The sequence below is a fragment of the Macrotis lagotis genome, chromosome 4, assembly GCF_037893015.1.
Source record: "Macrotis lagotis isolate mMagLag1 chromosome 4, bilby.v1.9.chrom.fasta, whole genome shotgun sequence".
Classification (NCBI taxonomy): Eukaryota; Metazoa; Chordata; class Mammalia; order Peramelemorphia; family Peramelidae; genus Macrotis; species Macrotis lagotis.
The window spans coordinates 196,454,986-196,469,462 of record NC_133661.1 but is presented as its reverse complement, the minus strand read 5'-3'; the positions used below and the strand labels follow the sequence as shown (position 1 = coordinate 196,469,462).

Sequence of the window (14,477 nt, the reverse complement as noted above, 5' to 3'; positions counted from 1 at the left end):
ATCTCAGTATAAACTCTTGACTAAACTTTGTAGCCCCCTTGAAATAATTTATATGCCATCAGGGAAAAAGAAAATTACTTAAATCATACAAATAATTTTAAATATAAGCTAAGATTATAGCAAGTGTCAGGAAAACTAGAGCATGAGATTCTATTTCTTGAGTTCACATCTTTATGCCTCATCATACATCCTTTTTGATTAGTTTGCCCCTAAATGAAAAATACTGATTTTTTTAAAAACCAATTGTATGTATCAACAACAGCAGCATCATTTAGCTAGTGCTACACATTACCATTCAGGTAACAGTCTCTTACTCAGAAGGGCTAGGATGTCTAGAATGTCATTTGAATCATGTTTTCCTGGCATAGATACTAAGTTTCTACTGCCAATATACCCCTCACTCATTACCCCTCCACCCCCCATCCTGTGATTATGAAGACTTATTTTTTAACCAAAATTTTAACATTGTTTTGAAGTCTGGTTCATTTCACACCTTTTCCATGTTATCTTTAATGCAAGTAAGCAGGATTCCCTAATCTTCATACCTTGCCACAAATCCAACCGTTCCTAATATACACATGTTTGTGTTGGTGAAGACGAAGGTTGCTTTTAGCAGGCATGAGGCAAGGTTTTAATTTGTAGCTGATAATTTGCTACTGGAAGCTTACCCTGATTAGTCTTCTTACTGCACCAACAGTTTCCGAGGTGGTGTGAATTACCTGCTGTGTATGTTTTTACCACTCACTCAGGGATGAAAATGAGTTACAACCTAGCCCTCAATTAAAGCTCGGAATAAGACAACCTCAAACTTCTTTTTTATGTCCTCACTTCTAAAGAATAGAATTAGTTGCTTCTGATATTATTGGAATTGTAATTCACACCCTTGGAAATCCTGCAAGGGATCTTTCAGCCCCACTCAAATAAGCACATTTCAGCTGTTACCCAATTACGCTGCCTCTGCTCCAAGTCAAATCATCATCCAACAGCTGAGAATTGAAACAGACTCCATTTGTGAAAATGAATGGTGTGTTTATCTGGTAATGTTGAATGTTTTTAAGTGTTAGCTCTCCTCCTCCCAAAGAAATTAATATGGTATTATTTCTTGCGCTGTTAATTGCAAAGTTGCAGACACCCTAGTTGAGGGTTTCTGTTGCATTTAATGTGAATATGTTGGATGAGTGTTTTGTATTTTATGAGGAGTTTGTATTTTATGGGAAGAATGTGGAGGATGAGAGAAAAAAATAACAAGGAAGATAGTGTGTTTTTTTTTTTTAACTGAACAATCCAGGTTCACGTTTTAGTTCCTAGGTGAAAATGTCGAACACTTTTGGTCAGTTGTCTACCAGTCATTGCAAACAATAAGGGCATTTGCTTTAAAGTCTAGAAATCTAGTACAGAAGCAAAACGTGCCTAGAGTAATCTGTCTAAAATATTCACATACATTTGTTGAGCATCATCTATCTTCTGGCACTACAATGGGAAGAGTGGGGTGGCATTAGAAGGATAAAACTGGTCTCTGCTTCTTTACTTTAAAAATATTTTTAAAAAATCTATTATCTCATCAGTGTGGGTACTTGCTCCATTTATACTAGATTGAGCAACCCTCTCTTCAAGAGGAGCCGTGATAGATACATTCACTTCCATGAAGCCAGACTGGTAAAGAAGCTCAGAAGACAGTCACACAGCTACCATAGGACTGACCTGAAGCCTTCCCAGTTTTGGGGAACCAGTCAGAGCATATGTACCCCAGGCAGAGTTTTTGAGAACCCAGGCATGCCATTATGAGGAATCAGAGTAGTAGTAATGAGACAGCATGTCAAAGTGGGGAGAGTACTTGTCTAGAACCCAGGTAGACTCAGGGTAAAATGCTACCATAGAGTCTTGATGTGTGACCTTAGACAAATGACTTCTCTTGATACTTGGGGAGGGAACTTATACTAAAAGGATTTTAACTTTTATCAAAAGAGTCTTTTTTTATCCCATATGCTATCTACATCTTTATCTTTGTCAAAGGTTCAATTCAGGTGATACCTCCTAACTCCCTCCAATCTGAAGTTAAAAGTAATTTCCCCCTTTCCCCTCTTTTTTCTTCCTTCCCTCCTCCCTCAATTCCTTTCTTCCCTTCTTCCCTTTTTCCTCCCTTCTTTTTTCTCTCTCTCTCCCTCTTTCACTTTCTCTTTTCTTCTCTTCCTCAATCCTGTCCTCCCTCCCCCTTTCTCTTCCTTTCTGCCTTCCTATCTGTCTTTCTTTCTCTCCTTCACTTCCTTTTTCTTTCTTTCACTTTCTCTCCTCTTTCTTCTTTTTCTCTTTCTTTGTCTCTCTTCATTTCTCCTCTTCCTTCCTTCCTTCCTTCCTTCCTTCCTTCCTTCCTTCCTCTCTCTCTTTCTTTCTTTCTTTCTTTCTTCCTTTCTCCCTTTATTTTCTAAGTAAATTCCTCTTATCTCCCTCTCATCATTATCAATTATTGTGTGTTTTTCTTTATCTCAAAGAATTAGAAATTTAGAACTCAAAGCCCCCTAAGAGACCATCTTATCCGATCCATTCTTTTTACAATGAAGAAACTTGAGGCACAAGGAGGTTAAATGACTTGCTCAAAGTTGTACAGGTAATAAGTTGTAGTTGCAGAATTTGAACCTATATCCTCTGACTCCAAATCCACTACATTTTTTTCACATTGTATCATGTAGTTTCCAACAGACTATGACTGCCTTGATGGAGGATTGAATTGTATTCTATTCCAGTACTTCAAACAAGTCTTTTGACTTGGTATTAACAATTATTTCTTAATGGGTAAAATTGAGTGTGTGTGTGTGTGTGTGTGTGTGTGTGTGTGTGTATTCTTTTAAAGAGACAGGGATTAGGAAAATACAGACTTTGTAACCAGAAGAAGGTGAAGCAACTGGGTAGAACTTGATGAGTTTTGGATTTAGAGGATTTATTGCTTAAGAAATAAAAGAGGGGTGGCTAGGTGGCACAGTGGATAGAGCACCGACCCTGGAGTCAGGAGTACCTGAGTTCAAATCCAACCTCAGACACTTAATAATTACTACCTGTGTGGCCTTGGGCAAGCCACTTAACCACATTGCCTTGCCAAAAAAAAACGCTTAAAAAAAGAAAGAAAAGAATCTGTTTCATATCATAGAAGTATGGCAGAAGGTTCTACCTCTTGGCTAAACTTCTATTTTTCTGACAGGAGAAGTTCCTCATATACATACTCAGGCAGTAAAATTAAAGGTGAAGGAAGAAAGGAAAAGAGAGGCTGATAGTGGAAGCTATCTGACTGGGGGGCAGTAGAGAATAGAGAATGAGCAAAAGGTTTAGAGTCAGTAAACCTTAGTCCAAGTACTGAGTCTAATTCCTAATGACTTTTAGACCTCAGCTAAATCCTTTACCTTTCTTCACAGTCTCTTGATCTGAACTGAATGGCCTCTGAGCTCCTTTAAAACTCTAGATCTATGATGCTATGATCTCCCTGGGCCTTAGTTTTCTCATTTATTAAATGAGGGAATTGGACTAGATTATCTTTCTAGTTTATTCCCAGATTTAAGTTTGTGATACCGTGATACCTTTGCTCACTACAACTGGTGGGTGAAGGTTAGAGCCAGATGGATATGTCTGTATTCTATGAAATTATGCTGATGTCTTTGTAGAAAGTTGGAATTTGAATACTTACGCCATCTCACAGGTGAAAAAAGGAAGAGAGTGTTGCATCAATGGCTGTGTAGTCCAAGTGTGGTCGGTATTTTGGAAGAAGAGGAATAAACTCATAGAACCTGTTGTTTGTGTTTCTAGCTCAATTATAAGCTCCTACAATGCTTATACAAAGTCTTTGTCTTTTATTTCTTTAATATCTTTGATGGTAACTATATTAGTTCCTAGAAAGCAGTAGATGCTCAACATTTTTTTTATTTGAATCAATATTTATTAAACCTTTACTATGTATGAGTCACTGAGTTATGCCCAGACTTCAAGGAGTTCATGTACTTTAGCTAAATGGCTCATTGATTATTGTGCTGGATCTCATGCCAGGATGATTCAAGTTAAAATCTGACCTCAGACATTAATTGTGTGAACTTGGATAAGTCATTTCACCTCTGTTTGTATTAGTTTTCTTATCTGTAAAGTAGGAATAATAACTCCAACCTTTTAGCATTTGGTATGGATCAAATGAGAAATATTTGTAAAGCACTTTACAAAACTTAAAATGATATTTAAATGCCAGCAATTACTGCTATTACTACAATTATTATTACTACTACTACAATAACAATGATCCTCCACCACCACCACCACCACCACCACTACCACTATTACTTTGCTGCTACTACTGCTGCAATTACTACCATTAATGTAATGACAATGATTACTACCACTATGACTACTGATATTTGATTGATTAAAAGTTCTGAGCTCTAAAATTATGATTTAGCTTTATTGTGTCCTTGAGAATATTCAGAAGCATATTGAGGGATGAAATACCAGCATCAGAAAATCCACCTTTAGCTATATTTATTTTACTGCCTAATAGTTAGGGGCAGCTCGACAACGGGAATAGAGAGGTGATTAAAGAGTCAGAAAGTCCTGAATTCATGCTGTGCCTCTTTCTTGTCTCAGAGGCTAGATCTCTGGAGATATACTATATATAAATTATGTACTGATACTTTCCTGAAGCAAGCTGCCTCTATAAAGTTAAATGACTTTTGTAAAATAAAGAAACAATAAGTTCATAAAGATCTTATATTCTCTCTATATGCCAGTCAATTATATGACAATAAAGATGGCCATCTGTTATAGAAAGTCATTCATTAAAACTTTCCTATTCTTTTATGTTTTTCTTGAGAATAGTTTCAATTTTTGCATCCTAAACCAAATTGGAGAGTGATTTTAGCTTTGCCTTAGGGCATCAGATTTAGAGAGCTTTGAATTTAAAAGATACTGACAGTCCTTATATTCCTTTAGAAGCTAGATGATCTGTAGGGTGAAGTGCTAGACCTTTAGTCAGGAAGATCTGTGTTCAAATTTGGTCTCAGATACTAGATGTATGAGCAAATTTCTCAACTTTATTTACCTGTTTCCTCAACTATAGAAGGTGATACTACCTCCATCCTAGGATTATTGAGAGGATCAAATGAGAGAATATCTATAAAGCTCTTGGTTGAAAAGTACCTGCATGTAGTAGGTGATATACAAATTATTTTAATCATATTTTAAAATTATTATTTAACAAGGAATGATGAACTTGGGGACAAAAGTGGTTTCTTGGCATTATCCCAGGGACCATGTATCTTGAGAATGACATAGCATATTGTTTCCCCCTCCTCTCATACTCAACTAAGGGTGCCCTATATGCCACTACCCCAGATGCAGTTTGTGACCTATTAATACCTCTGCCTTCATAAACTATTCTAATGATTTTTTTTGTCAAGATGAAGAGATAGACTTTTGGATTGATGGTTGCTAAGGATTTCTTGGCAACTTTCTGCTAAAAGCATTCTTCATTGTATATTATTATTTTTAGCTCCCATGTCAAACAAAAATGACTCTCTAGATGAGAATGGGGTCCCAAAGCTGGACAAATTAGAGTCTGTATTAGCTATGAGAAGAAAATGACATTTGCTATCAAATGACATTTACCAGTTTATCCAGCATACCTTTCCTCATGAATATTTGAAAATTTAAAATTTAAAACTGCGTAAGAAAAAAACAAAAAATAAAAAATAAAATTGCATAAGAACTTTATGATGAACATGACCTTGTATAATTTGGAAGCTAATTATGAATTTGGAGGAGGTAGGGTATGAGGAAACTTCAGGTTAATCCACATTCAGGATTCATTTTCAAGCACATGAAAATGAGAAACATCCAGACCATATTTTCTGGTACTTACTCACTCTGGTCACTTAGAGTAGATGAATTCCACATATTTTTGTTGTTGTTCAGTTGTTATTAATAGTGTTTGTCTCTGTGATCTCCTTTGGAGTTTTCTTCCCAGATCATTTTATAGAGAAGAAAACTGAAGCAAACAGGATGAAATGATTTGCTAGTAGTTGTCTGAGATCAGATTTGAACATCTTCCTGACTCCAGGCCTGGCACACTATCTACTGTGCCACCTCATGGCCCATGCTCCATGAATTCTTTACTGTCATTTGTTTTAGAAAATTTTGCCATGATATTTGGTTAGAGTTGGTGTCACTCCACAGGACTCTTTCTCCTTTGCTCTCTCCCTCTCTCTCTAAGATTGTGTTAGATATCTAGGAAGAGTGGCTATACTTTTATTGGCCCAATGATGAAATAAATAAAAATATAAACTACCTTTGGCTTTAGTATGCTCATTTGTGCATTAGATAGTGTTTAATAGTGAAATAGAGAGTCTGCTGAAGTCAGTCCTTGTAGCCTTGTATTGATTAGGTATTTAGGATGATATAGTGTATTGTTTCCCCTCCTTTTCCACTCAACTAAGGGTGCCCTTTATGCCACTAACCTAGATGCAGTTTGTGACATAGAAAGTCCTAGTAACTCCTCTGCATTATAAACCATTCTAATGAGCTTATGACTCTGATGTCAGCATCAAATAGGAATAGACTTTATTTTACTAAGAGGACATGAGTTGGATTTTGGCACATCTGTTATTTCCCCTGAGAAAATTCTTGTTGTTTTTTTGATTAAAAAGATTGACTGCCAGCTTCAAGAAAACAACTCTGATTTGAGATTTTGGATTATAGATGACTTTCCTCTGGGGACTAAGTGGCAGCCACTAACCTCATTATCAATTTAGAGTATGGCTTATACAATAAAGCTAATAGTGAATGAAGTGATCTGTGGTCACTGTGGATGAAGGAATGGGAGAAGGGTATCTGAATCTGAAAATGCCTGGAAGTGGGGATCCCCACTGTGGAAATTCTTTCCACAGATGAGGTCTGACAATTTAAGAGAATTGCTTGGAGTACTGAGGGTTAAGTCTTTGTTGACTGATTGAAATGTTTTTCCAAGGTTCCCAAGGCCAATATGTGTAAAGGATGAGAGTTGAACCTAGGTCTTTCTGACCACAAAGCTAACCCTCATTCCACAACACCACACTCTCTGCCCTATATTTTCAAAAACTGGAAAATTGTATATGGTCTGAATGTTTTTATATGTAAGTTATTTTAGTAGTATGTTATCTGACTTTAGTTATATCTACAAAAGCTTCTTGGAACAAGACTGAATTAAACTAGGATTTTCACTAGCACATTAAAAGTGACAGTTAAAATCATTCTTCCAAGTGACAGTTTTCCCCAAGTTTTGTGATTTACTCCTTTTGAAAACTAATGAAAGTCCAGCTTCATATTAGACAAACCCTGTCCTCTCCATTCATGTGACAATCTAGTCAGATAAAAACAGAAATTATGGTAATTCTGGGTAGACATAGTTTTAATAATGTATTCTCTATATCCCCTCTAAAATAGAGCACACATTAACATGTAATTTCTAACTGCATTGTACTGTGCTATCAATTTATGATATCATCTATTGACTAGAAAGGTTAGAAAGTATGAAATACAATTCTAACCCATAGGATCATTTCTCATTGTAGTCAATTGGGTCACTTAAAGTGAAGAATGCTCCAGATTCTATTTTTGTTTTTCTTACAATCAGCCAAAAATTCCAAATACTCTATAGGAAGTCAGACTGGGTAATGAATTGCCAATAGCTGAAGTTTTAAAGTCATTATCAAATACTTCCAAGTTTCTTTGAACAAAATATGGAAATTTGAGTGATTTTGGATTCACATCCCATGGAAAAGCATTTTGCTTGGCTTTCAAGTAATTTATTATACTTAGCATGTGATAGCATAAATTACCATAAAGTGAGATAGGGTTGGAAGATCTTTAAAAAATAGCTAAAAATGGTACCTTGAAAAGGTACCCTTATATTTTGGGGAAAAAGGACTTAGGAGGCTTTAAACTAAGTAAATATTGTCTTAATGGTTCTCCACTATTGGCCCTTTTTTCAAATAGTAAAGTGAAAAGTCAGAACAAAGTGTCAAATGGGTAATTTTAATGTGGAATAATGGATAAGTTTAACTTTTAATTTGGAAAGAAAATTCTGAATGTAATTGTGTTTTTTTTTGCAAAGCACTGGGGTTAAATGACTTGTCCAAGGTCATGCAGCAGGGTAATTATTAAGGCCAAATTTGAACCCAGGTCCTCCTGACTCCAAGGATGTTACTCTATCTACTGTGCCGCCTAGCTGTTCCTTGAATGTAAGGTTTTGAGATCTGTCCTCAAAATTACAAGTATTAACCACACATATCTCCTTGAATATTTTTAGTTTGTCTGGATGGATAAAGAACTGGGTTCCGGTCTTACCTCTGACACATATAGACTAGATCACTTAACCTATCAGTGTTCTGGACAACCATTTAAGTCTAAGAGCTTTACATTTAACAAAGGAATTTACTTACCATATATATGTAACCAGAGTTCATTGTATATAATATATATATATATATATGTGTGTGTGTATATATATATATATATATATATATATATAATCATAGTTCTTTATATGGAATAAATTATATTTTTAACCACTCCACAGACCTGCATTTTATTATCATCATAGAGATCATCTTGACATCATTTATATAATGCTATGAAGTTGTGTGAGATAGATTGTATTTTGGGATAGCTTCTCTTTGTATATGATATGGAATAGGCTGAATTTTGTATGAAATTGCCTGTACTTCCTATGGGATAAACGCTCTTTGTATGGAATAGACAGCACTTTGTACCAGTCTACAGACCTGTAGTTCATTATCATCTGAGCATCATAGATATCAACATATTATAATTTACAGAATGCTAGAAGTTGTCAATTCACTTTTTCACAATGTCCCTGAGGTTAAAAATACAAATGTTATTATTTTCATTTTTTTTCAGATAAAGAAGCTGAAGCACATAGAAGTAAAATGGTTCTGCCAGAGTAGGCATCAAAGTAAAGATAAAAACCAAGGTCAATACTTTTTCCATTAAATAGTGCTGCCTAATAGACAAACTATTACTGATTTTTCTTGCCACTACTCCTTCCTCTCCAAGAAAAAATATTTCTTTTTTTGTTTTGGCAGTGGGATTAAGTGACTTGTCCAAGGTCACACAGCTAGGTAATTATTAAGTGTCTGAGGCCATAATTGAACTCAGGTCCTCCTGACTCTAGGGCCAGTGCTCTATCCACTGCACCACTTAGCTGCCTCAGAAAAAATATTTCTGAAGAAAAATACAGATAAAAATGAATAAAATTGCATAATTCAATCAGTTGTTTGAGTGGAGGACTTTAAAAACAAAATGAATTAATCCATTAATTAACAGGCATTTATAGATGCCTACTGTATGACAAGCAAAGTGCTAGGTTTTAGAGATAGAAAAAGAAAAATTAAATAGTTCCCCCTAAAGGAAGCTACATTTTATGAGTAAGACAGGACTCTCACATATAAATAATTCACAGAAGAAAAAATACTAGTTTAGGGAAGGAAGGCAGAAAAAGTATCATAAAGAAGGAAGGAGTAAGCATTCAAACCCTGATTGTTTTAGCAAATGTTGGATTCTTTATACTACCTATTGTCAAATATGTTACTTTTATAATGTCTTTTTAACCACAATTCTAATCTGTCTCTACTACTGCAATTTGTTAAATAAATAATCTACATTTTGGTAAGGCTCAATTATTAACAATTTTTGTTTGTTTTTGAGATATAGATCTTTCCACAAAAAGATTACCAGAAAAATAGAAGTTGAGTTGGCAGTATACTGGAGAAACAACCATTTATATATTGGGATCATGGAGGTATTAGTTCTTTCAAGGCATGTTTCAAGGCATCGTCCCAAAGGAGAAAAGATGTACCCTTTATTTTTCTGAAATCTGGCAATTGCTTAGACAGCACTCAGATATGTCTCCAACATTCTAGGTTTAATGCTAATCAAATGGCAGAATCAGAGAAAACTAGAAGGTGATCTGACCTCATAGCCCTCCCAGGACCCAGAGAAAAAAAGTGAGGCTCACTAGGTCCCCAATTAGGGCTTGGTCAAAGATGAGCCTTTATTATTCCCTACAGGTCAAAACCCTTGGGTTTATAACAAGAAGAAAAAAGGAATTTGAAATATTAAAAAGTCTATACATAAATCCCATGTCTACTGAAAAGCATTTTGGGGGACTTCTCAGAAATTGGGCCATGCTAAGTATTCATTACTAAGTGAGAGAATGGAAATCCATGAAGCTCTCTAAAGCAATGATAATATGTAAGTGAGCTGATAGTTTATAGAATTGTTTACACATTCTTCAAGAATTTACAAGGAGAGTCAAAGTTCATTACTTTGGCAATATTAAGGAACTGTTTTTGTTTATAAATCATAGTTCCAAAGAAAAATGGACTTATTTTGGCAGGTGGACTTTGGATATTAATTTCAAGTTTAGAATTTGTGCTAAGAAAATTCCCTCACTAAGGCAGGCACTATTCTGGTATGAGTGAAGTCCTAGACAATATTATTGACTGAATAGATAGTAATAGTGTGCTCAGACATTGAGACATGAATGTACTCAAGCAGAGGAAAAGAGATGGAAAGACACGAGAATGAGAAAAAGAGAGAGACAAGAGATATAGTCAGACAAATACAGAAATTCAACTCCTGCTTTCCTCTGCCATATGCCCCTCCAAATAATTGTAATTTAATGTTCTATTCAGAAGAACATATTTATACCAGGGCAGCTCAATATTAATCTAAGAATCAGAAAAATAACTTGCCATTTATTTAACCCCAGCAGGATGGGAGGTTAGATTCACTACTGAAAGCCTGTTACAAATAGCTGGGACATTCTAAGGTCACCAAATGACGGCTGTCATTTTTGTATTCAGCCCAATGATAAAAGAGCTTTTCAATGTTTGGACATTCAATCTATGTAGTGCCACGACCTGGACATACCCTTTTACTAAACACTGGCCCACTAAATCCTCCTGGAATGTTGTTTACCTCCAGATAAATCAAACCTGACAATGTAGGTTAACTTCCCTGATTCATTTTTCAGCCGCAAATGATTAATAATTTTTTACAGAACGAAAGCTACAGACTTCTTATTACACGGTGGACTACAGGGAGTGATATAATTCTTGGATGTCATGTGAAATGTGAGGCCATTTTTCTTGGACTGATGTCCCCAGTTCTCTACTAAACACAGTGGCTCCCTTGCCTCTTCTAGAAGATCATCCAGCAATGAATGACCTTATCAATTACAGTAAGTCAGCATCTTTTCCCCCCAGAGTTTGAGCAAGCTGTTCTGTGCAATTTGTACCAGTTGGCCCAGGACTAAATCCCGAATCCATTTCCAAGCCTAAGCATGTCACATACTGTAGTGGTGAAAGACGTATTGCTGTGGTAAGCAGAGCCATGGGGTCTGTGAGAAAAGGAGAGTTTTGTTGGCTGACCAACAGCCTTGTAGAATGGAAAGGAGCCAAAGCACAGAAAAGGAATGACAATGAGGAGAGTCAGAATGGGGAGGGGGGGGGATCCCAACCAACAATTATTCCCTCAGGCTCCTGAATTTTGTGCCCTAGAAAGAATAAGTGGCAAGGGCAGATGATACCCTTGAATGAATCCATTCTTGTTGTTTTTGGCAAACGGCCCCTCCTCTTCTCATGACTCTGGCACGTAGCTCCATGATACATTGGAGTTCAAGGTTTGGGGTCTAAGACCCATAAGTTCTTGGCCACAAGGTCCATGAAAAGTCACATGATAACTTTGGAGTTTGCTTTGCTAGAATCTCATTGATATCAAGATTGGAGTAGGGGAGGGGGGAGGAAACACCATGTCTCCAAAAAGAGTTGGAAGAATAACTTCTTCCCTTTACCTGACATGATCTCCTAAAGGTTACCTCTTGGAAGTCTCCTGTTTATTCAAGACAAACCTCATGTGTCACATCCTATAGGAAGCTATTTCACATACCTTCCCTACTCTTCCCTACCTTCTTCAGTCTTGGCAGCTAGGTGACTTCACAGGTAGACTTCTCACCTTATAGTCAGAAAGACATCAAATCTTGCCTCCTACATTACTGAAATGACCCTGGGTAAGTCACTCATTGTTTCCTAGCCTCAGTTTGCTCAACTACAATAATAGTAGTGTAGGAAAACAGTAGTAACTACCTCACAGGATTCTGTAGGTACTAAAATGAGCTATTATATGTGAAGCCTTTGCAAATGTTAAATTGAAATTTAAATTCTAGCTATTAGAAATTTTCACTGTTTGTTATATATATATATATGTATATATATAGACAAACTAAATAAAATGTATAAATATAGAACATATATAATGTGTTATATCTGTATGTGTGTCTATATACAGAGAGAGACACACACATAAAGACACAAATATGGAGAGAGACAGACAGAATGTGTGTTGTATTCAAGGCATTGTAACCTAAAGGATAAAAAAAGCAACCTTCGAGTCAGGAAAATGAGTTCAAGACTGACAGCTTAGGCAATTTACAACTTCTGGGTACTTTATTTATACTTTCTCTGGTAGACAGTGTTTCTCTATGCACTAGTAAGGGGAGTTTTCTCATCAGCACTTCTCTTTCCTCTGGAAACCCTAGTTCAGTCCTAATCAATATTTCTTTTTTACTTATTTGCATATATATATTATATATATATATATATATATATATATATTTCCTCTGCTTGGCATTTGGAGACACAAAAACAAAGAATGAAACAATTCTTACTCTCAAGGAACTTATGTTCTAATGGCAATATCCATTTCATATAGTGGCATAGATAATGTTCAAGTGTCTTATACTCTTTAGGAGGAAAAATGTGTCCAACAAATTTCCTGTGATGGGTGGGGAACTGCTCTAATCAACTTCACTTACACAAAGTAAATTCATAGAAACAATTCCATAAAATGGGAAGAGAAAAAAAACACATTTATTTGACACCTCTATATGTCAGCTATGCTTAGACATGCTAAATGCTTTTTACAAATATTATCTCATTTTATCCTCAACCCTGTTCTTATTATCCTCATTGTATTGTTAAGGAATCTCAAACAGAGGCTGTGACTTGCCCAGTCAGCAACACACAGCTAGTTAATGTTTGAAGTCAAATTAGAATTCATGTCTTTCTGACTCAAGCACTTTATCCACTTTTCCACCTCAATGTCTGCACATCTAGAATTGGAATCTAAGGATTTAGAGATCCTTCCATTTCATAGATGAACCAATTAAGGTCCCCAAAAAGATTAAGTGCCTTGCCTAAGATCTTAGAATCAAGACTTGTTTAAGTTTAAATTCTGCCTTTGATATTTATCAACAATTTGTTATACCTCTCTGAGCCTCAGTTTCCCCATTTGCAACACAAGGATAATAATACATGTAGTACTGCTTATACAATATTCATTATCTAACCTCTTTGAGCCTCAGTTTCTTTATAAAATTAGAACAATAATAGCTGTTTTAAATTTTCCATAGAATTATTAGAATAAAATGATATAGTGGATATATATTTAGAGATTTGAAGAACCTCCATGTACTTTAAAAATGTTAGGTTCCTATTTTAAGAATTCCTGACTTGTACATGCTTTCTTGACTTTTGGGTCCTACTCCTACAATTGACAAGGAGTTTGTTCAATTGGTGAATAGTGGTGAGAGCACACACACCATATTTTCAAGAATGATCTGGAATGACAGCTAGAGAACTCTCAGGGACCACTTCCCTGGTTGTAACAGAAATGTCCTGTACAGGCTTTTAATCTAAAAAAAAATATAGTAAATTCTCTGAGTTATGGGAGACAATTTCAATATTGGACAAAAATTATTTGCTGAGAGCCTCATATATATATATATATACATATGTATATATATGCTTATTACTTTTGTTCCTGAGTGAGACAATCCTAGATCTAGGATAGATTCCTCATTGTATAAACTATGCAAATCTATGTACAAAATTTTAGTGTATTGAGCCTCAATATCTATTTTAAAAATTTTATTCATGCTGTTTGTTTTTACATCATAATATTTTTCAGATATATCTATTCCTATATATACCTTACCTGCCCAGTGAGCATTTTCTTACAAGTTTTAAAAAAACTGAGTAAAACTGTTAGACATAGAAATTATATGTGATGGGACAGACAGCTTTACATGCCTGTCAGTCCTTCACATCTTCATTAAAAAGGAGGTATTTTGAGTCTAAATATTAGTAGCTAATGAGTTTAGGTTTTACATTTCTTTCTTGTTTTTGCGTCCATTGGAAATGAATAGATAAGAGTGGTGTGGAACAGATAAACTGTCTAATGCATAGTATACATTTAATATATGCTTATTGTATTTGACTGAAGATGGTAAATTGTGGTGCATCATGATATAAGAAAGAGTTGATTTGATTGGTTAAGATTTGGATTGAAGCTTTAGGGTACCTCTAATTTTATCTTTGTTGACTGATCCATCT

At 35.5% G+C, this 14,477-nt stretch overlaps 1 long non-coding RNA gene across 8 annotated transcripts in view; it reads left to right on the top strand.

Annotated features, from left to right (window-relative positions):
* LOC141522010 (uncharacterized) overlaps positions 1 to 14,477 on the top strand; it is a 354,724-nt gene that overhangs the window by 268,411 nt on the left and 71,836 nt on the right. For 6 of the 8 annotated variants that reach the window (XR_012478106.1, XR_012478109.1, XR_012478107.1 and 3 more), the window contains 3 exons: positions 8,923 to 8,995; positions 9,736 to 9,823; positions 11,087 to 11,266. This is a non-coding gene — a long non-coding RNA (uncharacterized LOC141522010). The remainder of the gene's footprint in view (positions 1 to 8,922; positions 8,996 to 9,735; positions 9,824 to 11,086; positions 11,267 to 14,477) is intronic. The other 2 variants (XR_012478110.1, XR_012478113.1) reach the window with 2 other exon arrangements.